Genomic DNA, 27,251 nt, shown 5'->3' with positions numbered 1-27,251 from the left:
TTTGCACATTTTTGAACTTTATATAAATGGATTTATATGTAATTGGCCTTTATATAAGAAGACCTAAGCATCCTTTTGTATCTGGCTTCTTCTGTTCTGTGTTTTGTCTTTGAAACTAATCCATATTACATGTATGTTTAGTTCAGCCACTTTTGTTGTCATAAAATAGTCCATAGAATTGATGAGTATGTGTATGTGTTCTATTGCTGAAAATTTGGATTGTTTCCAGTATGGGACACTTATGAATAATGCTGCTGTGGATTCCTGTATATGTCTCCAGGGTGCCTGAGATTATATGTGCTATGCTTCAGAGTGCTTGCATATGTTTAATATTGAGAGATAATGCCAAAACATTTCCACCAACAGGGTATAAACATTTTCACTGAAGAGTATTCTCACCAGTACATGGTATTGATTATCTGTTTTGTTTTAGCCTTTCCGGTGGGTATAACATAGCACTTCATGTAGTTTTAACTTACATCTCCTTGATGACTAATGCAGTTATACAACTTTTCATATTTTTTTTTTTGGTTGGCTATTTGGAGTCCCTCCTTTGTGAAATGTCTGTTCATGTCTCCTGCCCATTTTAAGTTGACTTGTCTATCCTTTGCATGTTGTTTTGTAGAGATCCTTTATATAATCCGGGTTTGCACCTTTTGTTGATATATGAATTAAAAATCTCCTCTCGCTTTGTGACTTATCCTTTCATATTCTTGAGAATGTCCATTAATAAAAAGAGGCTCATATTTCTAAGTATTCAAAAGTGTCAGTTAATTCCTTTCTGGCTACTTTAGTGTCCTTTTTAAGAAATTTTTTTCTACCCTGAAATCACAAAGACGTTTGTCCACAGTGTCTTCTAAATGTGGTACTCTTTTGCTTTTCACACTTAAGTCTATAATCCCTGTGGACTAGAATTTTGTATATAAGGTGAGGTCATGATCCGATTTTCTTTTCATATGGGTGTTCAATTTCCCCCACAATGTTTTTGAAAGTTCTCATTTCCTCCGTTGTTTTGCAATTACAGTTTTGCTATTCATCAACTGCCATATATGTATAGGTTGGTTTCAGATCTTTTAATCCAGTTCAGTTGGTCTCTTTGAACATCATTTTACTAATATCCACTGTCTTAAATAATATTGCATTATAATCAGCTTCAATTTAATTTTCTACTTATTCTTTTCTTTGAAGGTGACCAAACCTATTCTTAGCATTGGATTCTCATATGAATTTTTAAATCAACTTTATTTATTTTTAGATTTTGAGTCAGAGTCTCATGGTCTCACTCAGTCACCCAGGCTGGAGTGCAATGGCATGATCATGGCTTACCCCAGCCTCTACCTCCTGGGTTCAGGTAATTCTCTTGATCCTGCACCCATACACATCTGGTTAATTTTTTTTGATTTTTGCAGAGACACGATCTCAATTTGCTGCCCACGCTGGTTTCAAACTTTTGGGTTCAAGCAATCTTCCTGCCTTGGCCTCCCAAAATGCTGGGATTACAGACCTGAGCCACCACACCTGGCCTAAATCAATTTTATAATTAATCTACAAGGAAATTCTCTTTACATCTATTGTATTCTCACTCAAAATCTACTTGGGGAGTTGAAATTTTTATGCTATTGTATTATACAATTCATACACATGGCTTATGTCTTTATTTTTTACTTTATCTTTAACTTAATTTGATTAGTTTTATTGTTTTTTATTTAGAAGTCGTATCCATATTATGTGCAATGTTTATTTCTATGCACCTTATATTTTTTCTAGTTTAACTGCAAATAATACCTTTGAGACTTTCATTTTTCTTTTTAAACAAATATATAAAAAATGACTTTTGAATAGCGACTATATCCCTAGAAAATTTCAAAGTCACCTATTAATTTATTTATTAATCTGAAATCCTTTATAATTTTACCTATTTTTATCACTTTCAAAGTTGACAGTTTTATTTCTTCCTTTTCGATCAATCTTTCAACTTGTCTTTGACTAGCTTGCCAGCTGCACTGGTAAGATCCTGCAGGATAATCTTGAAAAGAAACAGAAACCATGGGCATCTGGTATTGCTCTTTATAGTATAGTCTTCTATATTATTTTTAGAATAATATTTTTCAAATTAAGTGAAATTTCATTGGTATTTTGATTGGGATTGCCCTTTGGCACCTGTGATATATCTAATCTTTCTATTCAGAAGTAAAGAATTTTTATTTAAGTCATTTTAGAAGTATTAGAACATTTTGTCCTCATGGAACCTATATGTGTCTTATAGGTTTGATCCTACGTTTTTGGTTTTGCTTCCTAATGTGAGAGGGATGTAAATTCCAAACTTCTTCTATCTGGTCATTGCTGAAGTATAGAAAAGCCATGAGTGCTTCTATTATCTGTCTTGCACATTCCTAAATTTGTATTATGTTTTATAAGCTAAAGATACTATTTTTAGCAAATATGCATGTTTGTCCAAGGGTTGTAATTTTAATTCTGAGTTATTTGGAAAAGCTTATTTTTCAAACTTTCATGTGATTCAATTCTTTTACTATCATTTCTATCGTTATTAATTTTTGCTGATAAGATTTTTGCACTTTTACATCTGTTAGAGTTTATTTAGATTTTCTTCTGCGACTTTGTGTATGCTCTGCCATGTTTAATGAACTTTTGAAGAAAAGAAAATTTTTTTTCTTTATTTTAAAGCTGTGGGGTACAATTCAGGGTTAGGTATACAAATGTTCATTATGCATATACCCATGTGTGCCCCTCCCTCCCCTGGCAGTTTCCCTCAACTGCCAATCACACCCCCTTCTCTCCGGGCGTTTCCCACTACCACCAATCCCTTTCTGATAGTATTATGATAATTGTTCAAGGTCTGCTTCTGAGTGAGAACAGGTAAAATCTTTATTTGCTGCATATAAATGTGTGTGTATGTGTGTATATTCTCAAACATGTACACACATGTAATAGTTATAAAGCACTGACTCTAGGTCCATATATGCCCACGTATATGTGTTTGTATGTGATCAAACTTGTTAATTTTATCAATTGGTTAATTCTTTGTTTATCTGATTTTCCATTGCTGGTGACAGTAGATGAATCTGCCATCTTTGGCCTTGATGGTTTCATTAATTCATAATTTCTTCATAATTATTTTTTTTTACATAATTTGATTTACATTCTTCATGTATATAGGATGATGACTGCTACTTCTTTTCAGGTTATTTTAATTTTCAACTATTAAAAAAAATAGATATTTTGGGGCCGGGTTCAGTAACTCAGCCTGTAATCCCAGCACTTTGGGAGGCTGAGACAAGTGGATTGACCTTGCCTGTGGGTTCGAGACCAGCCCGAGCAACTTGGCGAGACCTCATCTCTACAATAAATAAATAAAACAAATTAGCCGGGCGTGGTAGTGTGCGCCTGTAGTTCTGGCTACTTGGAAGGCTGAGGCGGAAGAATCGCCGGTGCCCCGCAGGTTGACACTGGGGTGACCATGAGTGTGCCACTGCACTCCAGCCTGGACAACAGAGTGAGATGCCAACTCAAGAATTAAAAAGAGAAAGAAAATATATATTTTGTCTTATTTAACTGTCTGCCTTTTTTCTTTTTCTTTTTGCATCTTGAATAGTGCCACACAATTGCTTTTCTTTTTGTTAGCATTTGACTGTCTGGCTCCACTTTAAAAATGTCTGCATCACTTGATTCAATGTGTACATATAAGCAGAGCTGAACTGTGTCACTGATGTTTACTCATCTGCAAATCTTTTAATTAAAAAAGTTGAGTCAATCGCAACTGTTATCATCCCTAATATGCTTAGGATCTATTTCTATCCTCATTCTTTTGTTTTGTTTTCTGTTTGGTAATAAAACTGAATTTTAATCCTTTTAGTTAAATGCTCTGATAAAGTATTTTCCAGGATTCCTGGACTGTCTCTACCACATACCAGTCCATGGCCATGCTGGAGAGTGATGTCAAAGCCAGCAGACTCCAGCTGGACTTGGATGCTTGGAGTGTGAGTGGAGTGTACCCTCTTCCCAACACTTGGATGAATGCGGAAACAAAAGGGAGGATCCCTCCAGAGCTCCCAGCAAACGCTTAGACCTGTGACACTTAATGCTTTCCTTTCCAGTGATTTCTGTTTTGCCACTGGGAAATTCTGGTCCATTTGTAATAAAAGCAGCAAAAATAAACTTCATCTGAGAAATCATCTCAATTTGCTAACAGACAATGTCAGTCGCCCACAGCTCAGCTACAACGACACAGGAAAAAGTAAAGGAAAAGGGCTGCTTCTGTCCTGTATCCATCTGGTCTTTGTGGTTTCATCACAGTGTTTTCTGTTGTCTTTTCTTTGTGTGTTTTGTTCTGTTTTGTCAGGTTCTCACTCTGTTGTCCAGGCTGGAGTGCAGTGGCAGGATCACAGCTCACTGCAGCCTCTACTTCCCTACTTCCTGGGCTCAGGTGACCACCCTGACTCAGCCTCCCACGGATCCTCACCCCCCAACTCCCCCGCGATAGCTAGGACTACAGGCACATGCCACCACACTCAGCCAATTTTTTGATTTTTTTTTTTTTTGCAGAGACAAGGTCTCACAAGGTCTCAGTTTGGTCTTGAACTCCTTGGCTCAAGTCATCCTCCCACCTCGGTCTCCCAAGGTGGTGGTATTATAGACATGCACCATCACCCCTGGTCACACTAGATCACTTCCCAACCACCAGCATTGAGACATTTGGCATCGACAAGTTAGTAAAATTTAACTGAGGAGAATAGCTCATCACACGCAATCAGCCTGACTTCCTCCGGGTCCCAGAGGCAGCAGAATTGTCATGGGAAGGACAGCACCAATAATTATCACTCGTTAAAAAAATCAATCTATTTGAACAAAATGCTTGCCTAAACATTTTTATTTCCCCACTTAGGTTATTTAATGAATATAGACACAAGAAACAAATGATTGACATCAGAAGATCTTAAAGCCACTTCCAACTATGCTGCACGTTGGGTCTCAATTTCTTTATCTGTAAAATGCGCACAATAGCATCAGTTTCCCAGGATTGTTGGATGTATAGAGTGAGACATACTTGAAAAGAATTAGCAAAGAACTAGATATACTTTTTTTAAAAAAAACTAATTTGTGAGTAATGCAAGATGAATGCCATTGACTGGTTTAGTAAACACTTTCAGCATAATTTGACCAGATTAGCAGTGATACATAATCATTTGAGTCAAGTTTTTATAGTGACGGAAATACTTGATTTAGTAAATTAAATGGCACACACATACAGTTATTATTTGTCAATTAAAGACAAAAAAAGAAAAATGCTCTTTATGCAGAACACACATGTATAAATCAAAATAGATTCTCTGATTGTACACATCAAATGTTAAAGCAAGGAACCCAATTTGCATCTTATATTTAGAAAACTTTCAGTAAAATGTATTGACCAAGGCAGCAATTTCAATTTTTTTCCCCAATATTGCTTCCATAAACTGGCTTCTGTTCAGTTATCTTATACTTGGTTTCAAGAGATTTTGAAAAATAATAAATCACTTCCAAACCCTTTGGAAGATAGTCAGCTTTGAACTTTGTCAAGAGATACAATTGCAGCCATGTAAATACAATACTTTGTATGGATGATACAATGTTTAATAACATCAAAGAAGGAGGAGCTCTTTCAGTCTGTCTTGCTATTCTGGATATTTGTTTACCCTCCTCCTATCCATTATCATTGCAATAATGTAGTGCATATCAAAGTAAATACAAATCTAGAGCAACGTTTGAAAAGTATGAATGGTATCATCAGCAGACGAAGACGTCGAACAAATTCTAGAAAACATATAAGCAGAAGACAGGCGTCAAAGTCCAACAGAGAAAAGAAAAGTGCATCTCAGTGAGGTGAAGGTGGGACCTCTTAAAAATGTGCTGTCCCTAGAGAATTCAAGAAGTAGGTCACTAATCTGTGACATGGGAGCAGAGAAGAGGACTGGGCCATGGGCTTTTTTTTCTGAGTAATTACATGCAGGGGTGTGGAAGAGCTGCGATAATCCTCTGGTCTCTTAGCCGCCTCCTTTGGAGTTTACCCCGGACGAGGGCAGCACTTCACATCAACCTGCTCTTGGACACCTCCAGCATAAGGCTTGGGGGTTGGAGAAAAAGGCATTGCTCCAGGTGTGACGCCAGTAAGTAGAGTGCGCAGTACCCATGCCAAGAAAGCTAGAGGCACATCTGAATAAACACAGGAAGTAGAACTGCTGTAACAAAATCTGCATGGACTACACAAGGGACAGGGATTTTTATTTGGACTGAAGAATAGCATTACAGCTATCAATACTCAACAATTTAGATCTCCATATATATGAATAAACTCTAAACATGAAACAACGAAATTTCCAAATACTAAATAGAGGCGCTAAGCTAATGTCCAGAAAAATCCAAGAAAACAAAATTAACATAGAAAACAGAGATATTTGACATTATTATTTCAAGGTTCTCATTATTCTTATTTTAGAAGATATAAATCCATAAACATAAAAAAAATGCTCATTCAAAAATAAAAAATGGAATTTTAGAAATTAATAATGTTATTAACAATGTAGCCCAACAAAAAACCCACAAATAAACAAAAATTCTCAATAGTTTGTTAAACAACAGAATGGACATGGCTGGAGATAAAATTAGTAAGTGGGAATATTCTGAGGGACTCCCCCATAGTGCACTGCAAAGTGATGAAGAATTGAAAGATATGACGAGAAGTTAAATGCTACAAATTATCTCGGCCTAGAATTCAACATCTGTCTGAGAAGGGTTCTAGTAAGAAAAAGGAGTGGAGAGAAAATCAGCAAATAATAGAGGAACATTTCTGAAACTAAGGAATGTTTTAGATCCCACTATGTGCTAAACAGAAATAATAAAATACACCTCACCCAGATGCCCTAGTGACATTTCTGAATCACAAGCTGTTCAGATATTATTTCTCAACTCTCAATATTATCCCTGCTCTGCTCTGTTCTCCCCTGTGCCGAAGGGGCTTAAATGCTTAGAACTGTGCTTAGTAGACGCCCTTGTCAGTCGGTCCCAGTTCAATGTCAGGGAGGTCAGTTTGAGAATAATGAAGAGCAGAGAAACCTTTCTCCGCTGGCGGCTGTGAGCTGGAGTGTGGTGCTGGTAAACAGCAGATGTGGGATTTCTGGAGATACTTGCATCAGTGCTAAGGGAGCCGTGGCCATGTAGCTGCAGTGCCTGGACTACTGTTCTTTCTGAGTGGACTGGAAGCCAGCAGCGTCCTCCATGTCCACCCTCTTCAGAGGGCTTGAGACTCTGCTATTGTCTCCATTCTACTTAGGAAATAATCTGGTTTTCTGACCTGACCCTAATGAATACACAAAGAAAAAAGAAAACACTGCACACTAACAAAGAAAGAGAAGGTGAGCAAATATATTATCAGCATTTAATTAGATGATACTGGGATTAGAAATCTAGCTTGCCACATGAGATAACGGTACATTCTATAGAATACTATAAAGCAGCATCAAAAACAACAATATTGGGAACCTGAGAGAATATTCACAAACCATATATCTGATAAACAGCTAATATCCAAAATACAAGAGGAACTCAAACCCTGCAATAGAAAAACCGAGTTTATAAAGGGAAAAAGGATTGAGTGAGACATTTCTCAAACACAGACATACGCATGGCCAACAGGTACTGTATAAGAAATACTGTTCAACAACATCAGAAAAATACAAAAATAGCCACAATGTGATACAACCTCACACATATTAAGATAGCTATTATAAAAAAGACAACAGATAACATTACTGGAGAGATATAAAAAAAGGGAATGCTCATACACTTGGTGAAAATGGAAATTAGTACAGCCGTTATGGAGGAGAGTATAGAGGTTCCTCAAAAAATTACAGAGAACTACCACGTGGTCCAGTAATCCTGTTTCTGCATGCATATCCAATGGAACAAAATCTGTATGTCAGAGTGACATGTCAAAGCCCACTCTCATGTTCATTGCAGCATTATTCACAATAGCTAAGATATGGAATCAACCGAAGTGTTCATTGATGGATAAATGGATTAGCGTACCTATACACAATGGAATAATCTACAGCCTTAAAAAGAAGAAAATAGCATGAGCCTGGAGAAGATTATGCTCAACGAAATAAGCCAGACCCAGAAAGACAAACGCAACATGGTCTCCCTTCTGTGTGAATCTAAATAAACATTTCAAATTCATAGAAACATAGATCAGAATGGTGGTTGCCAGGGACTTGGGAAATGAAGATGGAAGGATGTTGGTGAAAAAGCACAAAGTTTCAATTAGATAGGATTAATAAGTTCTAGAGATCTAATGTACAATATGATGACAATAGTTAGGAACAATAGATTAGATACTTGAAAACTGCTACGAGATTAGATCTGAAATGTTCTCATCCCCAAAATGATAAGTATGCAAGGTAATGGCTAAGCTAATTAGCCTGATTTAATCATTTCACAATGTATAAGTGTATCAAAACATGATGTTGTATACCATAAACATGTGTAACGATTTATATATTTTATACATTTTTTCTCATTAAAAAAACGGTGAAAAAATATTAAGAGGCAAAAGCTATTGAAAAAGATGAAAGATAAATTGATGAGTGGGGGAAAAGTATTCTGTACAACAACATGAAGAATATGTGATAAGAACAAACATGCATGTGTAAAATATTCATTCATGAATTTTGCATAAAAAGATATGCTGTATACATCAAATTGTTTTCAGCAAATTATCTTTGAAAAGGCAGTGGATTTCAGAGGTACGGTGGAAGGAAACTGTGTTTTGACTCAATATGATTCTGTACCATCTGATTTTTTTTTATAATTATTCCTCCATTATGGTTTTGATAATTAAAAAATAAGAAAAAGTATGTGAGAAATAGGAAACAGCCTAGAAATTTTTGTTAAAAGAGTTCCAGTTAAAAGAAGAGGACATATCATTAAAGTTGAGAAACACTAGGGATTTCTCTTCAAATGACTTAGCTTGGTGGGCTGATGTCAAGCCAAAAGGAATGCTCACAAAAATAAAAGAAACACACTGAGAACAGCCAGTATGAATTTTGATAGTTATTGTAATGACACAAAGTTTTTTTCATGAGACTATTTTCCAAAAAAAACCCTGAATCTGATTAGCTTGGCTGGATGCAGATATAATGTATAATGTAGCATTTAGAAGGAACATGTTTACTATTTCATGCTTTATTCCATACTATTTGTCACTATTTACTAAGGTGATTTGCTTTGATTTTATTCACATTTTAGAACAAAATAGTCATATATTTATCAACTAATATTGCAAGAGAAGCTTCACTGTGTCCATTTCACACATACCTGAAGCCACTGGAAAGGAGTTAGCCTTACAAATACTAGATCTTTCTTCACATTAGCAGCAAATAGGCATGAGACTGATACCCTGAGATGAAATAAAAATCTTAATCCCCTATGGGCTTGCCTGAAACTCCAAACAAAAAACTAAACATGTTAGCCCATTCAGGATAGATAAATTTGCACAATGGGAAAAACAAAACAATAAAGATTTCAAAATACCAGTGGTTTACAGCCATAATCCCCTGTTGTGTCCATCACGGGTCTGCTGTGACGTTCTCCAGACTGTCTTTGCTACATGACCCCCCGTGACAGAGAAGTCTATGTCTGGAAGACTGCTAGTCTCCTAGCAGGACAAAAAGAAGTTTCAGGAAGCCTCTCTGGCTCTAATAACATCGATTCAATGGCCAGTGTAGCTTCTGCTCACACATCACTGGCCAAGAGTGGTCATGTGACCAGGCCCTCTGTAAACTTGCAGCCACTGTGTCTTTGGAAGGGCTAGAATTTGTCACACTGTATTCAACAGCGTTAACAATATTTAAGAGATGAACCCTACCACTGAACCCTCAGGTCACACACAGGCCTACTCAGATTGATATAATACACTGCTGTCGTCTATTGAAAAGCTGCAGGAAGAAAAGTGCCTATGAGTATTGTCTCAGTCCACCCAGAACTAACTATTGACAAAAATAGAAAATTTAAGTCAGATAGTTCTTTAAGCAAAATGGAAGACTGCACTAGAGAGACCTCACAAGAGTGACCGTCATGAACTCTTCCCTGGGGAGGACACAATGGAGAAGCCATATGATAGTAGAGAAGACTAAATTGAACCTTGATTTCTCCTAACCATAAATTTCTATGCATGCATATATGCATATGCCTACACACCTCAAATTGGTACCATTTATAATCTCCCTCTTATTAAGAAAAATTCCCTGAGATGTTGGCAAGAAGTCCTGATAGCCTGCACACCTTTTTCATACGACTCCTTTGCCATTTCCCACAGGGATACCTTCACTCATGTCTTATTTCACCGAGCTTTCTCAACATGTCTTTGTGTGCGGGTTGTTCCTTCTTCCTGGCCTATCATACATCCCCAATAAATATTCATTTAAGAGCAGTAAATGAAGAAAAGCTGAAATGAAGGGATAAAGCGACAACATAGCAGAAAATGTAGAGAGGTCGCATCAGACTCTGATCAGATCAGGCTGGAGACTTTGCAGGAAGCCTGGGCCCCGTGATGTCACTCCCCGAGGGGCCGAAAGATAGGCACCATCCGACTTTTTTTTTTTTTTTTTTTTTTTAGTTTTGGCTCCCTAACCTGTCAAGAAGGAGAGGTGGAGTTGTGGGTTTCCACCGCCCCGCAAGGAGCCAGTGCTGAGAGAGAGGAGGAACATAAGGGTGAGAGTTGACATCCGCGGGGACTGTGACACCTTGGCTGGACACTGGAGCACATGGCATGATATGTGTAGAGCAAAGTCTCTGAATGAGAAGATGATATATGTCCTCTAGGTCATGTAACTTCTGGATATCAGTCGGAGAGACTAGAAAGCCCGATTGCAAAGATGATGCATGTGCCTCTGTGTCTGCGAGAGGCCTGCATGAGATGCACCAGGTCCTGCTGATTGTTTGACACGCGACTGCAAGCTGCCTCTAATGAGTATAGCAAAGCATCCTCGTAATTGTCCATAAAAAGGTGTACCGCGTAGACGCGTTGCCATTCCAGGCTGTGAGCAAGGACTCGCTCTGGCACCGTGTTTATGTTTTTGTCCCTAGGCTGATTTCCTCCGGCTGTGAAGTTTGCAAATGTATCCAGGTTATTTCAATCATGTCTGTACAGCTAGGCTTAGTTTTTTTTGTTTTTAATTTCACAGCCCTTGTTTAACTCCAACTCCATTTCTGCACTGGCCAAATTAAAAACATCAGTCCACGCTCCAGAGCTGACCTACTTCACCACGATTTATACATGGGAACGTGAACTTTGCCAAGAAGCACGTGACCCCTGCCCAATATTAATAATTGCAGTGTGGAGATGAGGTCCCTTATACGGGCTAATTCTGAACATGGCTAATTCTGAACAGGGGAAAAGATGAGATGCCTGTTTCCCACAAAGCAGTTGGGAATGAATGCTGTCCGGCAAACGTGTGTCAGCAAGCAGAATTCATGAGGAACAAGGGTCGAGAAAGTTTCTGAGTACATCCACAAGTCGACTTAACATGAACTGCAGCGGAGCTGGGCGTATAGGGCAGTGGTATGGTGCTACTAACTGTTTAACCATCAGTTCTCCAAGGGGGAAAGTCTCGATGTACAGTGTTTGCCAATTTCTGAGGTGTAAATACTCCCACCATCTCGTGGACTGATAGACATGCAGTATATTCACCGTGTAGATGAAATGGGCAAAGATAACCTCAAGAGCATCAATTGTAAGAAAAGGTAATACAATAATTTGATCTGTTTGGGAGCATCTATTACCTTTTCAAATGGAATTTATATTATGTGAAGTTCTTATAATTTAATATTTAATAAAGACTGGGTTTGATCACAGAGTCACAAGATTCCTGAGACGTTATCAAAACTCGACTGGGGACAGATGCTGTGTGCATTTGTGTGTGTGTGCGTGTGCGTGTGTGCATTGAAGAAAAACAATCTCATGGAGTGAGTGTGAGTGAACACAGTACGTTTTAGCCTCTTTTACCTTTCCTGGAATCTGGTTGCAGTTTGGCCTGTGCTCAAATTGGCCATCTTGTGAAGGCGGCGTCCTTTCAAGCATGAGCCAGCACACCGGGGCCCGTGTCCTCTGGCTGAATCCTCAGAGACTTCGAAATCTTTTGTGCGCGTTTCTAAAAGTAACTATATCATGCACATTCTTTTTCCTCAGTATCTAAATCCTTTAAGATGTTCTTGCTTTGGGTAAGATGAAGTGATCCAGAGTGTTATATTTCGCTACCTCGTCTCTGAAACGGAAACCAGAGAAGGTAAGAGACTTGGCCCCTTTACTGCCATAGTTATTAACACATAAGCCAGGCCTTGTGGAGTTGGAGGTGCCCAATGAATAACGGGAACCAGGGACCAAGAGACATCATCCGTGGGGCAATGTGAGGGGGAGAGGCCATGAGGAATATGATCAGGTATTTCTTATGTGTTCTGGGCTTGTTGGGAGTGGGTGAGAAAGGCGATATGGTGTGGGCTTTGCATCCTATCTGACCTCCACCCCTGTTCCTCTGAATCTAAAAAATGTCTTGCTGTAGTTGCCAGTACTTAGCTTGAGAAAGGGCACCGAATGTCTACTCTGTGGTTCACATGTAGAACACAACTTATTCCACAGGGGTGCATTGATCCATGTTGGAAAAAGGGAGCAGAGGCCTATTGGGTAATGCCAGATGCCTGCGGACTGTCACATAGACCCTTCTTAAAGCTAAGAGACGCACACCCACTTTCAAGAGAGAAATACGGAAGCAGCAAAAATCCCACAACTCTGGGGTTATGCTGCTAACGTTCGGTGGGCGTGAGGGCGACCGGGACTCAGCTCCCTATGGAGTTCATATTTGGGCCATTTTAAGAGTCTGTGGGCTTGAGAAAGTCTAGTTCCTTCAAGGCCATGCCTCTCACAGGGACGTGCCTCCTAAGTGAACTATGACTTATGTCCTGGAGCAGCTCAGAAGGAGAGGAGGCGAAGAAAAGCTTATCTTACTGAGGGTTAAGGACTTTGTGTCAAAGACTTTCTCCTGGATGGTTAGCCCTGAATGAGTACGCATTTGTTGCATCATGAGATGGTAGGGTTTCCAGAAATTCAGCACGGCTGTTCACTTGTCTTCAGTAGTCCACAATACCTGGATGGACCCCCTCCAAGCCTTCTTATCGATATCAACAAATGCTAGAATGGTCAGAGACTTGACAGGAAATTGAAAGGAAGCTTTTGGTAGCATGTAAATCTCAATCAAGGGATGGGAGTGTCCTAATTTGGGAGCTCAAAAAGGTCAAAATTCAAAGGAATATTTTCTTTGTGTATTGTTTGTATTTAAGGTATACCACTTGGTGTTTCATATGCATATGCAGAGATAAGTAATGATACAGTCAAGCAAATTAACACTCATCTCTTCAAATAGTTTCTGTGTGTGGGGGGGGGTAACAACACCTGAAATTCACTCTTTTAGCAGATCCAGTACAAAATACAATATTACCAGCTGTAGTCCTCACTTATTTATCTCTCAGAGCTGCAACTCGGTACCCTTTCTTAGACTTATTTCTTCCCAGTCCCCCCACGTCTCGTAACCACTGCTACTTACCCTCTATTCTATGTGTTTGACTTATTAGGCTTTTTTTGTTTGTTTGTTTCCACATATAAGAAAGATTATGCAATATTTTTCTTTCTGCGTCTGGCTTGCTTCATGCAGTCTAATGTCTACCAGATCTATTCACGTTGGTGCAAACAGCAAAACCTTTTCCAAGGATGAATAATAATCCATTAATGCACATATATATGTGTGTATGTAAACATTCTTGATCCACTTGTCTGACAGGAGTCACTTTGGTTGTTTCTATATCTTGACTCTTGTGAGTAATGCTGCAATGTACACAGAGGCCCGCATACCTGTACAAGGTGCTATTTTGGTTCATTTGGGTGTATGCCCAGAAGCAGTATTCCTGGGTCACACGGTGGTTCTATTTTTACGTTTGGGGGAGGTATCTTTCTTTACCTTAAGCCATGTGCTTAAGAGATATTGTCCTGAAAGCTCTTTAGGTAGGTTGGATTACCGTTTCGGAGACTTTGTTCAGCAGGACGATTCACAAGTGCCGGCCTCTGGATAGAAGTTTCCGGCAGGAGAGCCGGGCCCAGAGACACTGCCCCTGGTCTACTGTGTGCTGAACGCACCAGACATCACGGTGAGGCATGAGATCAATAGAGGAAACAGCTAAAAGCATGAGTACAATTGACCCGCTCAGTGACAAGGAAAAGTGCTCACACGGTAAAAGATTGGTAAAAAGTCAATTCCGTTTTTGAAAAATCTGTCAGATTAATTAAAATACAGTGTAGTACAGGAGAGCTAATTAATATCCCCTCAGCCTCTCTCTCTCTTTATCTGTGGCTTTTGTTCTCTCCCCGTCCCCCTCCACACAATGTCGGGAATTGCAGGCTGGGAGATACCGGCTTTGCCTGATGCAGAAGTTTCTAATGCTGGGTAATGGTAAGGTAAACTGACACAAACAATTAGTGTCTGTTTCTAGAACAAATAGAAGTCAACTAGCTATTAGTGCTGTCATTTTTGATCCTCTTAAATTATTCGATTAAAATAAAAGCACAAGAATCGGTAGGTGAGACTACTCGTAGGACATAATCGATCTTTAAAATTGTCCTGTTTTATTTTGCATTTGGTAAAAAACGAAGGTAACTGCTGAAGCCTTGCATGAAGACATTCCTAGAAATTATTAAAGCTATGACACCAAATTACCTGAGTGATTACACCGAGATATTTGACTGGTTTGCCTGTCAACCTGTAGGCAGCTTCTACTATGGTTGTTAACCATTCTTGATTGTCCAAGACAGCCCTGCTTCCCAAGGGGAAACTTTTAGGATGAAAAAATGTAATCAGAGGGGAACCTCCAGAAGACAGAAGATGAAAGGATTCCAAAACGGACCAGTATGGGGCTCGATTGTTTGGAAAGTCTGTGCGCAGCCCGTCAAGTCACCTGTCTGTAGCAATTATTTTGATAAGTTTGCCACACAGTTATGCCTGATCACTTGTACTATTTCACCATGAGTCACCGGGAAGCACAAGCTTCTGTTTGTTTCCTCTCGATGCAAATAAGAAAAAGGAACAAGTGACTTTGTACGTGTGGGGTTTATTTGAAAAATCTGTTAGAATACTTGCCGTCACCTCCTTTCCCAAACTCTAAGACTTCATCTGTTTTGTCTCAATGAAAGTTGTTTAGCATTTCGTGGCATCTACCTCTCTTTACCAAGAGCACACAAAATGCCACCACTGGTGACCTTCATCAATATGAAGCATCTTAAACAAGCACATACAATGCTGCTTCTCATCCTGTGCCAATTTTAGCTGCAAATTAGAACAAATTGGAATAACACTCGAAAAGCATTTTTTATTCCAGTTGCCAAAGAACGTTTACATTTCCAAAAGGCCCAGTTAAGATATTAGGGGAAGAAACTAATGAGTTCCCTGAACTGCAGAAGGATGGGGCAAGTTAAAAATAAAAATAAATAAATATGAAATCAAAATCTGGGGATTCAGCATGGCCTAAAGTGATCTACGTCTGCCTCTGAAGCAGAGTGTGGTACTGATAGTTGAGGTACTTCTGATAGCACCAGCCCAGTTATAGGAGCATTTTGTAGTCTGTGTTGCTTCAAGAAAAGGTGGTTTACATCCAAATATGTGCAAACCATGCTTAATGTGGCAAATCCAAAAGAATCAAGGAGTCAAGTGGTGCCTTATATATGAGGATCTGCAGAGTGCATGATATATTGACCCTTAAAAACATCATAGAAGGGGCCATTGAGTAGTTAAAGAAAGAAGACCCTTCCAGAGTTGCACACCTAACTCCATCATGTACACCTTCCTGGCCAGGGACAGCGAGGTCGGAAGTGCAAAAGACAACAGCGGAAAGCCCAGGGGATTCAGAAGAAAGAAAACTCAACAGGCCATCGGAAGGACCGAAACAGAAAAGAGGACTTTGCCTGCTTTTTAATCTGAGTTTATTATTTAAAATATATGTGACCTTGGGCAATTTACTTAAATCTCTGCCTCTCAGTTTTCTCACCTGTAAAATGAGCATAATAGGAATTTTCTGGAAGAGTTATTAAAAGGATCCAGTGATTAATGTTTGTGAACAACTCAGAGCCGCCATAGAGAGCTCATTAAGGACCTATTAGTTGATCATAAAAAAATCTGATGAGGGTGCTAATAAAAGAAAGCATTGAGTCAGTTTTGCTTAGGTTGACCAGCTGTCCAGGTAAAGCCTTTTGTTTCGAGATAGTCAATCACCCTAGTTGTAGAAGCAGAAGAACGTGTATTTTGTCGGTTGGGGTCATGGGGCAGGACGACTTCACCCCAGTACACAGTTGAGCTGAAATTAGAAAAAAATAACTGTGGATTTGCCAAGCAAACACGCTGGTGGCCCGGTGCTCCAGTCGAGGAAATATTGTGAACCAACCCATGGAAGGATGGAGATGCTTGGGGTGGCTCACCAAGCTGCCTATTATTTTTCACATATCTCTTAGAGAACCTGTCTTTATGTATTATTATATTGGTACATTCTCTTGATTTTAAGAGTTTAGTCTCTTCGAACAATTTTCTTTTCTTTTCTTTTTTTTTTTGAGTCGGAGTCTCACTCCGTCGCCCAGACTGGAGGTCAGCGGCCGCCCCTGGCCACCGCAGCCTCGACCCGCTGGACTCCGGCGATCCTTCCGTCTCAGCCTTCCGAGTAACCGGAATTACAGGAGCGCGCTACCATGCCCGGCTGATTTTTTGATTTATGGTAGAGATGAGGTCTCGCTGCCCAGGCGGGTCTCGAACCCGCAGGCTCAGGCAATCCACTCACCTCAGCCTCCCAAAGGCGCGGGATGACAGGCTGAGCCACCGAGCCCAGCTTGAACAATTTTCAATGGGTAAGAAAGGCAAATATTCTCAAAGGTACTCATTCCTTACAAGCGCCAGCCTTATGTGAGAAATGTTAAAATATGGTGTCCTCTGGGGATGATTTAGAGTCAAGGGAATTCCATTTTACATTTTGAGGGGGTCTGGAATAAAAGATTCTGTCCGGCAGTGTGTGGTCATCACGTTGCTGTGCCCTGTACCTTTCTTGGTGTCTTCCACTCCAGGGTGGGATCTATGAGTGTTTACTAGCACTGCACTTGCTCAGACCCATCTCGGGTGCTGCTGGGAGCTTCTGGAGAAAGTAACACTTAGCGTGTTCTCAACATTTATTCAGGGAGGAAAAATGTCTATAAAACAACTGAGACAAACAAAAGTCACGAGACAATGGCAACGTTTGCACCGTTGGTACGGACGGGGAGGGTGTGTTTCCGGTCAGAGTGCCTGTCATGACAGGATGGAAAACAACCAGTACTGGAGGAATGTCAGGCCCAGGAGGACGCTGTAACCTTGGCCTTGTTCAGCCGACCCTGATGGCTTTCACATTGTTCCTGTGTATGTCGCTTTGCTTGTCACTATTCTGTCTAGCCCTTCCTCGTGTCGTTTAGTTTTTACTGAAAGATTTGTCTTTCGTTCCAAGGGGGTATTTCTTTATTCCTTACATTGATGAAATTTTATTTTGCCCCACTTTAAACTTCAAAGCCTGTTCCGCTGAGTACCCTGGTTGAATCTCCCGTACCAGGCTGGATGTGACTAGCTTATTTTTTGGAGGAGGGACCTGGGCACTAGAGGCCGACTCCTTAGCCCAAGTTGTTCTATTTGCCTCCAATATTGCTACCTCCTGCTGCATGGAAAGTTTTTCGGTTTGGGGTCCAGGGATCTCAGAAATCCCTCATCTAGCATTATAGAAGGATATAACACCTAGGAGGCTCACACTGTGAGCCCTGCTGGGTTTACCAGGTGCTTATGTGGGTGTGAATGTGCACACACATACACACACCCTCCAAGGGACAGTATCTATACTGGTGCATCCCAGTGACCATTTCCCAGACCTCTTCAGAGTAAGCTTCCAAGTCCCTCCTCCTTTCTTCCCTCCTGTGCTCCGGGCCAAATCAGTAGCTTCTGTGTTTCAAGCCTTCCGGATCATCTGACCACTGTAAGCATGTCTATATCATTTTGTTAAGTACCAATAAACTGTCCTTTCCACTTATCACAGATAAGAAGAAAAAAAACTTTCGTAATGCATTTCATGTGATGGTAATTGCTCATAGCTTATTAGGAAATAGCTAAACTAGGATGCATTTTGGAATACATAAACCTTTTAAGGCCGTGTGATTTAGTCACTTCCTTCTATACGATGTGTAGAAGGTAGTGTTTCACCTACTTCTATTCCCGACTTCTCTATTATCTCCTTGTGTTATTCATTCACTCCCTCATGTATTGCTTCGTTCATGGATGCATCTTGAGAGCCTGCCCTGTGTGAGCTCTGGCTGGATGTTGGCGACATAGTTCAGAGGCACCCGTCACTCAATTGGGTCATAACGATCCATCCCATGATGGCTTGCCCTCTAGGACAAGAGCTCAGAGAGGGTATTCTGCTCATCTCTGTGTCGTCAGGGCCCAGCCCGGTACCTGGCACAGAGCAGACACACAACACTGCCATGTACGTGTGGTCTTGGGGTTTAAACTGCAAACATTGACCTTTCCCAGGCCCTGCTGGCATGGTCATGTCCCTGGAGCTGTTCCTGGCTGTGACTTCTGACTTTGAATGGCCCCTACCTCCCTCTTTCTTGACCGTGCCTAATCTTGGCTGTGGCTTCTGGTTTTTCCCTGGCCTTGTTCAGCCGACCCCGATTGCTTTCACGTTGTTCCTGTGTAGGTCACTTTGCTTGTCACTCTTCTGTCCAGCCTTTCCTTGGACTCTTCTTTGCTTTCCTGCCTGTGTCCAGCCTGAAATGTCATGCCTTGACTAAGAGTCACTCATGCACAATCCTCTACCGGCCTGAGCCTCTGCCGAGCCACTGAACTAAGCCACAGGTGACTGCTCTGCCCCCTCATTTGTTTGTCCCACTGTGCTTTGAGGTCACCAGCTTGTGTCCTAGCACACCGAAGATCTCTGCACCTGCCTGGGAATTGGGTGATCGAACCATGGCCTGGTTTACTCTGGCCCTGAGAAAGGCCAGCTCTCCACTCTCCCTCGTACGAGGTGCAGGGGACAGGACCAGGAGGGGGCTGGGTGGCAGCCAGTGGGTGAGTTTAGGCTCCTTATCCTGCTGGTTGACAGAATTTCCCAGGCAGCTGATCCCAGTTTCTGGGGACAGAGAAATGCCACCAAGCGCATCTCTGTGGCAAGTTCTAGCAAAGCTCACAACATTGGAGAGGTTCTGCATGAGAAGAAAGGTGGAGGAAGCTGTGAGTGAATCTGAAGCTCCGTGTGGCCAGAATACATTTATTATGCCTGACTCTTGGGGAGGTGGTGCAGTGGGATGCCCAGGTAATGGGTCATGGGGAAGACGCAGCCTGAGACCACAGATGCTGGCCTGTCCTTGGCCACCCCTTCCAGAGTTGACAGGCCCAGGCCATCCAGAGTGCTAGTCGTCAGTCCCAGAGTGGTCAGCAGCACAGACTAACTTATTAAAATGGAAGTCTGCCTCAGCAGGCTATGAATGTTTATTTTCTTTTTTTAAAATCTTTTTTATTTGTATTTTAAAGATGCGGGGTACAATTCAGGGTTAGGTATACAAATGTTCACTATGCTCATACCCATGTGTGCCCCTCCCTTCCCTGGCAGTTTCCCTCAGCTGCCAATCACACGTCTCCTCCCCTGGCAGTTTCCCACTACTGCCAATCCTTTTCTTATAGTATTATAATTATCCAGGTCCGCTTATAAGAGAGAACTTGGAATACTCAGTTCTTTGTTTCTGTGATGGGTGAATCAGTATTATAGACACTAAGTCCACCCAGGTTGCTGTGAAGTTCCTAATTTTGTCCTTCTTTATGACGGCATAATATTCCATCGTGGATATGCACCACATTGTTTTTAATCCAGTCCTCTTTCGATGGGCAGCATGGTTGGTTCCATGGTTTTACTATTGTGAACAATGCTGCAATAAACATGTGTATGCAAGCATCTTTTTCATAGAGTGCTTTGAGTCCCTCCGGGTATATTCCTAGCAGGGGGATTGCAGGGTCGAATGGAAGATTGATTTTTAGATCTTTTAGGAATCACCAAACTGTTTTCCACAGAGGATGTATTAGTTGACACTCCCTCTAACAATGTAGAAGTGTTCCCTTTTCACTGCATCTTCTCCAGAGTCTGTTGTTTTTTGAGTGATTGATCATGGCCATCCTGATGGGGGTGAGGTGGTACCTCAGTGTGGTTTTAATGTGCATTTCTTTGGTAAATAGTGAGGCTGAGCATTTTTTCATGTATCTGTTGGCTGCTCGTATGTCTTTTGCCCACTTTGTAACAAGGCTGTTTGTTTTTTTCTTTTCGGCATGTATGAGTTCCTTGTAGATCCTAGATGTTAGGCCTTTGTCAGATACACAGTTAGCAAATATTTCTCCCCGGTCTGTGGACTGTCTCCCTGCTCTCTTGATGGTTTCTTTTGCTTTGCAGAAACTTGTCAGTTTAATGAAGTCTCACTTGTCTATCTTATCTCTTATGGCATGGGCATTTGGGTTTTTAATCAGGAATTGGTTGCCAGTTCCAATTTCCATAAGGGTTCCTCCTGCATTTTCTAGGAATCTGAAGTTTGAGGTTTTACGTTTTGATCCATTTAGAGTTGGTTTTTGTGTATGGTGATAGGTAGGGGTCTTGTTTTAATCTTCTGCATGTGATCAGCCAGTTTTCCCCCGGGCACCATTTACTGAATCGGTTCTTTTCTCCCCAGTGGTTTTTGGTGGTGTCTTTGTCAAAGATGAGTTGGTTGAGGAATTCAGGTTTTACTTCTGAAATCTCTATCCTGTTCCATTGGTTTATATGCCTGTTCTTGTACCAATATCAGGCTGTTTTGATTATTGTAGCCTTATAATAAAGTTTAAAGTCCGGAAGTGTTATACCTCCCACCTTTTTTTTTTTTTCTAGGATTTTTTTGGCTATTTATGGTTGTTCATGTTTCCATATGAATTCCTGTATTGTTGTTTCCGGATCTGAGAAGAATCCTACTGGTAATTTAATGGGTATTGTGTTAAACCTGTAGATTGCTTGGGTAGAATGCACAGCTCAACAAGGTTTATTCTTCCAATCCATGAGCATGGAATATTTTTCCATTTGTGTGTCATCTTTGATTTCTTTGAGCACTGTTTTGTAGTTTTTGTTGTAAAGGTCTTTCACATCCCTGGTTAGGAAAATGACAAGGTATTTCATTTTTTTGTGGCTGTTGTGAATTAAATTGTGCTTTTTATTTGGGTTTCTGTTTGTTTATTGTTGGTGTATAGAAATGTGAGTGTCTTTTGCACATTTATTTTATACCCTGAGACTTTACCAAAGTTCTTTATCAGTGCAAGGAGGTTTTTGACAGATTCTCCTAGGTTTTTGAGGTATAGAATCACGTCATCTGCAAAAAAGGATAACTTGACTTCCTATTTTCCTATTTGGATACCACTGATCTCCTTAACTTGTCTGATTGCTTTAGCTAGTACTTCCAAAACTATGTTGAAAGGCGGGGGGGGGGGTGGGCAGTGAGAGTGGGCATCCTTGTCTTGTTCTGGTTTTCATGGGAAATGGTTCCAATTTCTGTCTGTTTAGCAGTATGCTGGCTATGGGTTTCTCATAGAAAGCTCTTACTATTTTGAGGTATGTTCCATCTATGCCTAGATGTCCGAGGCTTTTTACCAAGAAAGGGTGATGGATTTTATCAAAAGTTTTTTCTGCTGTGTTTTTGTCTTTACATCTGTTGATGTATTTAATACGTTTATGGTCTTGTGAATGTTAAACCAGTCCTGTATCCTGGAGATGAAACCTACTTGATCATGGTGGGTGATTTTTGAGATGTGTTGTTGGATCTGGTTTGCGAGAATCTTGTTGAGAATTGTAGCATCTATGTTCATCAAGGATATTGGCCTGTAGTTCTCTTTCTTTGTTGGATCTTTACCTGGTTTGGGTATCAATGTGATGTTAGCTTCATAAAATGATTTGGGGGGAGTTCCATCTTTCTCAATTGCTGGAATACATTCAATAGGATAAGTATCAGCTCCTCCTTGTATATTTTGGAGAATTCTGTTGGAAAGTCATCTACTCAAGGGCTTTTTTTGGTAGGTAGTTTTCTTATGACATAGTCAATTTCCTGGATTGTTATTGGTCTATTGAAGGTCTCGATTTCTTCTTGTTTCAACCTGGGGAGATGGTGTGATATCAGAAAGTCCTCCATTTCCTTTAGGCTTTCGAGTTTGTTTCCATACAAGTGTACATAGTAGTCTCTGGTCATCTTTTGAATTTCTTTGGGGTCAGTTGTGACATGATCTTTTGCATTTCTGATTGTGTTTATTTGGACTTTTTCTCTCTTTTTCTTGGTCAGTCTAGCTAGGGGTCCAAAAGTCTTATTTATCCTTTCAAAGAACAAGTCTTTTGTTTAGTTGCTTTTTTGTATTATTATTTTGTCTTCTATGTCTCGAATTTGGGCTTTTATTTTGGTGATGTGAATTCTTTTGCTGAAGTTAGGGTTTGGTGGTCTTGCTTTTCCAGCTTCCTTAGGTGACTTGTTAGGCTGTTAACTTGTGATCTTTCCATTTTTTTCACGTGTTCATAGAGATATGAATTCCCCTCTTGCTACTGCTTTCATGGCATCCCAGAGGCTTTGGTAAGATGTTTCTCCATTTTCATTCGTTTCCATATGTCTTTCAATCTCTGTTTTGATTTCCATGTTGACCCAGGAGTGTTTAGCATCACACTGTTTAGTGTCTGTTTCTTTGCGGTTTCTGGGGAAACTTTGTTGGTGTTGATATTTTTTTTTATTCCACTGTGGTCTGAGAAGGTGCATGGCAGAATTTCAATCTTATGGAATTTGTTTATGTTTGATTTATGGCCGAGGTCAATCATAGAGTACATTCCATGTAGTGATGAGTAGAATGTATATTCTGTGGTCGTTGAGTGGAGTGTTCTGTAGTTATCAATTAAGTCCATTTGGTCAAGTGTCACATTGAGGTTCTGGATTTTCTTGTTGATTTTTTGTCTTGATCATCTGTCTAGGATTGTGAGTGGAGTATTTAAGTCCCCAACTATGATAGTGTTAGAGTCAGTATCTTTTTTTAGTTTACCTAGAAGCTGCTTTATGAAAGTTGGTGATCTTATGTTGGGTGCATATACGTGTAGGATGGATATTTCTTGTTGATGGGTTGAACCTTTTATCATCATATTGTGACCTTCTGTATCTTTTTTAATTTTTGATAACTCAAACGGTATTTTGTCTCATCTTAAGATCATGACTCCTTCTTTGTTTTCTGTTCTGTTTGTCTGAAATTTTGCTTCCCATCCTCTGACTTTGAGTCTGTGAGTATCCTTCCTGGTGAGATGAGTCTCTTAGAGACAATATATTGTTGCCTCATGATATTTTGTCCAATTTGCCATTCTGTGTCTTTCAGTGGTGCATTTGGTCCATTCACATTCAGGCTAATTATTGAGATGTGAGAGTTTATTCCTGCCATGATGTTCTTATAGAGTTTGTTGTTATTGCTGCTATTTGTTTGTTGTTTCTCGTTTGACTTTTGGTTGATTCATGTGTGTTTTCAATCTCTTTCCTGTGTTCTTGGGAAGGGTTTTGTCATTATTTTTTCCCTTTCTTCTGTGTTTGATACTTTCTTAAATGTTTCTTGTGAAGGTGGTCTAGAGGCAGCATAAACTCTTAGGGATTGAATGTCTGGGAAGGATTTTAATTCTCCGTCGCTGATGAAGCTTAATTTAGCTGGGTAGGTAATTACTGGTTAAAATTGTTTATCTTTGAGAACTTGGAAGATTGGGCTTCAAGCTCTCCTAGCCTGAAGGGTTTCTGTGGACAAGTCTGTTGCTATTCTAATTGATTTTACTGGTTAGGTAGTCTGACCTTTTTCTTTAGCTGCCTTAGGATTTTTTTCTTTTATACCTACTTTGCGTAGGTGAATTACTATGTGTCTAGGAGTTGGTCTTCTCATTTGTTATCTTGCAGGGGTTCTCTGCATCTCTTGTGTTTGAATGGTCACATCACTGATGATATGAGACAAGTTTTCTTGGATAATTTGATGGAATGTTTTGTTCCAGGGTGGTCTCTGTCTCCCTATGTGCCTCAAAAATTCCAATTAATTTTAGATTTGGCCACTTGAAATAATTGCTCATCTCTTAGAGGTTTTGTTCTGTGTCTTTAAGCTTCTTTTCTGTGTTTTTAACAGTTTGGGTTAGTTCCATATTTTGGTCCTCAAGCTCTGAGATTCTTTCTTCTGCTTGGCTAATTCTGCTTTCCATGCTTATCGTTTTGTCATTTATTTCATTCTCTGTGCTCTTTATTACTGTTATCTCAGTTGTCATCTCCCTCATTCTTTCCTCTTGTCTCTCCTCAATTTTATTTATTCCCTCTATTAAAGTCTTGATATCTGCATTTGTGGTTTGAGACCAGTCATTCTGGGAACTCTTCATTGTTTGCCTTCTGAAGTCTGTATTCTCAGTGTCTGACCACCCAGGGGTCTGTGTGAGTCCCATGTTCCTCATGTGGTCTTTCTTCATTTGTGTAGATTTTCTACCCCTTTTAATTGACCTCTTCTTTAATTCTGTTGTTCAGGGATAGGGGAGGGGCAGTTTTTACTTCTGTTTGCTCAGTCTCCTATACTGTCTTATGTGGTTCCTCAGGTTTTGTTCATTTCTGGAGCTGGACACTGAATGGGGGATTGTACTTTTTACAGTTTTGAGATTTAATTGAGGGGGGCAGCTGTGATTCAGAAACTATCTGCAGTTACCCTTATCTGCTCACCAGTGTGTGGGCCCCTGGATCCCACTTCCCACTGCCTTACCATCAGTCCATGAAGTAGGGGTATGGGTTTGCCCCCTGAAAGCAAAATGAAGTGAGAAAAAGTAAAAGAATGGAAAAAGAAAGAAGAGGACAAGAGGAAGATGGAAAGAGAGAAGAAGAGGGAAAACAGGCAACCAACTAACAAATGAAATGAGACACAAAGACAGAAAAGATGAAAGAAACAAAAACATACAAATAATCATATAAACACAGAAACTGATAAACCCCTCCCCAATTGTTGTACTCTCCCTCAAAAATACCCATACACAAACAGGAAGCCTAAAAACCCAATAAAATAACAGAAACAAAGCAAGTATGGAACTGCAATCAAAAACAGAAAGAAAGAGGAGAGAAGTAAACAAAAACAAACATAAAACAATAAAAAACGAGCAAAACAAAAAATCAAACTCACTCTGAGGTCATTCCTGTAAGTCCAACTTCCTTTCAGCTCTGATCTCCAGAGCCTCCCCTCCGCTCTCAGCGCAGGCTGATAGGGTTGCTCTCAGCGTGGGTCAGATGCCCCATGGACCACTGTGGGAGGAGGGTGGAACAGATCTGGACTCACCCAGCTTGCTGCCTGTCCAGTCTCCCACTCGGATCTGACGTGTCTGTCTCCGATCCAGCGTGGGAGAGGGGCTTCTGTCTCTCCGAGTTTGATGGGGTTACCTCTAGGTCCCAGGCTGGAGGCTGGGTGGAGCAGGGTAGGGCATTGCAGGTCTCCACCTGGTCCTGAGACAGAGAAAATAGTTCCAGTGGGCACTTCCTCAGTGGTGGTGGCACTCTTCTCCGACTCTCCCCCCAAGCTCTCCCCATTTTCTCTCTCCACGATCATGGCTCATACTGCTCTGCTGGCACAGCTGATGGTGTGAGCCAGGTGCCAGTTGATAAAGGTGAAGTGGGGGTTGTTCTCAGCTACAGAGGAGAACCCTGGGTGCATAAACCAGCGTCTCCCCTCAGACAGAGTTTCACTCACTGGCCGGCACACACCTACTCATGCAGAGAGTCTTTATGGACACTGGCTTTTGCGAAGACCTCACAGTCCGACCTGTTCCGTCACCATCTTGCTGGAAGTCTCCGAATGTTTATTTTTGACTTCACACACGTGGTGGGAGAACAGGATTTTGCATTATACCAAGTTTTAGCAGTCTATGGGAAAATGTAAGATGTGAGGAAATGTTTACATTATGTATGGAAAAGAGCGGAGAGCACATAGAATGAGAAAGTGGAACAGGGTGTGCTATGCTGAAGAAATGCAGCATAGCTCACCATCGTTTATGTTTTTTGAACTTTTGGGTTTCATTCAGTCGATTAAATTGATTAAATGTGCATCCATTTGTCATCAGGGGCTGCAAAAGTAGAGTATGGTAGTCTGATTCCTTTCTTTTGGTTTTGCTGCTTCTTTTGGTGTTGGTTCATGTCTTCGTTCATTCAACGGAGGGGAGCTTGCTTGTTTCCCTAGGCAAAGCCCATCCACACATGCTGTTCATACCTTTTAAACAAACCCATAACCCCTGGGCTCTTCAAGGGCGGAGGCAGTGGCTTTGGCATTCCCTCCCCTTCCCACTGACAGCACAAAGCTGAAATGAGCAGATACACAACACGTGGTTGTTGAATACGGTTGGGTGGTTTACCAAGCCTGGCCTCTGAGGCCTGAGGAAGAGGGCCTCAGGTAGAGAGGAAGAAGAAGACCTCTTGAGAAGATACGGCAGCCAGTCGGAAGGCTGTTGTCTGTAAAAAGAGACGGTGTGTTTGGGGAACAGAGAAGAATCATCTGGCTGCTGCTGGGGGTCAGTTGGGCCCTGTTGGGCAGGCCGTCACCTGTCCCGGCTGCACCAGGCAATGCTCCAATTCTTGTATTCTCGGTTCAGAGACTTTTTTTGTCTCTTTACTTTTTCTCTGAAGACAGCAATCAGCCAGCAATGAACCACAAGGCATACCTACGGCCTGTACAATTTGAAAAAAAAATTAACAATTTTCCAGCCCCTTTCTCTAAGGGGTAATGCGTTCTGCTATCTTGTGTCACTTGCACAGTCACGTAGTTGTTTCCCCCTCTGGAAGGACGTGTGAAAAGGTGTAGCCATAATGGTTAAGAGAGGATGAAAGCCGACCCCTGTGCTAGACAAAGATGTTGACATAATACTGGTGTTCCCAACAATTAGAGCAGTATATTTGGGTAGGGAATTTTAATTGAAGAAATATAAAATGTTCATTGGTATAATGTGCATATTAATTTAATATAATGTGAATAAGAAGTCACTTGAGATGGAAGCTGGAAACAGCCCCCGTAGGGCTATTGCCATGACAG

The sequence above is a fragment of the Carlito syrichta genome, unplaced genomic scaffold, assembly GCF_000164805.1.
Source record: "Carlito syrichta isolate Samal-C Ts95f unplaced genomic scaffold, Tarsius_syrichta-2.0.1 Scaffold308151, whole genome shotgun sequence".
Classification (NCBI taxonomy): domain Eukaryota; kingdom Metazoa; phylum Chordata; class Mammalia; order Primates; family Tarsiidae; genus Carlito; species Carlito syrichta.
The sequence above is the reverse complement of the archived record's forward strand: the minus strand, read 5'-3'. Positions refer to the sequence as shown.